The following is a 637-nucleotide window of genomic DNA, read 5'->3' as shown; positions in this document are numbered from 1 at the left end:
AGGGCAGAGCAAAGTGGGGAGTTGGTTCCCTCTAGTGGTCAGTGTTAACACTGCATCCAGCTGCCTCAGGCGGGCCCAGGAGGAGTCAACAAAAGTGGAATTCGGGACTGAATCGTTCCCAGAACCCCCACAATCTATTGCCTGTGCTTGGCCCCTTTTCGCAGCACACACTTTCTCTCTGCTGGGTGGAGGGGAAACATGTGGGGAGGAGGAAAGGGATAGGATAGAGAGTAGGATGGAGTCAGTAGGGGTCTCAAGGACTGGCTATCATGACATCCTTCCCTGCGTTCAGGTTGGCCACCATGGCGTGCTGCCAGAGGACACCCATCTGCTCCTTAAGGAAAGGACAGGTTGGGTGGTATCGCTGGCTGACCCTCTGTGCACAACCCTCACAATGCTGGTGACGGTGGGAAGGGAAACATGACAAGCCAGGGGGCATGATCCCAGCATGTGTGGGAGGAGCTTCTAAATTATCCATTAGCACAGGCACGTCAGTAGCCCCATGCATAAATGTACAGAGAAACAGGTGGGGGCAAGCAGCGAGAGATAAGGGGCCAGGGTATAAAAAGGGCCCACAAGAGACCAGCTCCAGGATCCCAAGGCCCAACTCCCCGAACCACTCAGGGTCCTGTGGACA

General features: G+C 55.4%; 1 protein-coding gene across 2 annotated transcripts in view; it reads left to right on the top strand.

Moving 5' to 3' along the window:
• Positions 1-495: 495 nt before the first annotated feature.
• Positions 496-637, top strand: part of LOC105551725 (somatotropin) — a 15,609-nt gene continuing 15,467 nt past the window's right edge. Inside the window, exon 1 of one of the 2 annotated variants that reach the window (XM_011997082.1) lies at positions 496-601. The gene's annotated coding sequence lies outside the window, so the exon portion shown is untranslated. The remainder of the gene's footprint in view (positions 602-637) is intronic. The other variant, XM_011997087.1, reaches the window with a different exon arrangement.

The sequence above is a fragment of the Mandrillus leucophaeus genome, unplaced genomic scaffold (genome assembly GCF_000951045.1).
Source record: "Mandrillus leucophaeus isolate KB7577 unplaced genomic scaffold, Mleu.le_1.0 Scaffold530, whole genome shotgun sequence".
NCBI lineage: Eukaryota > Metazoa > Chordata > Mammalia > Primates > Cercopithecidae > Mandrillus > Mandrillus leucophaeus.
This window is presented reverse-complemented; position numbering and strand designations above follow the sequence as displayed.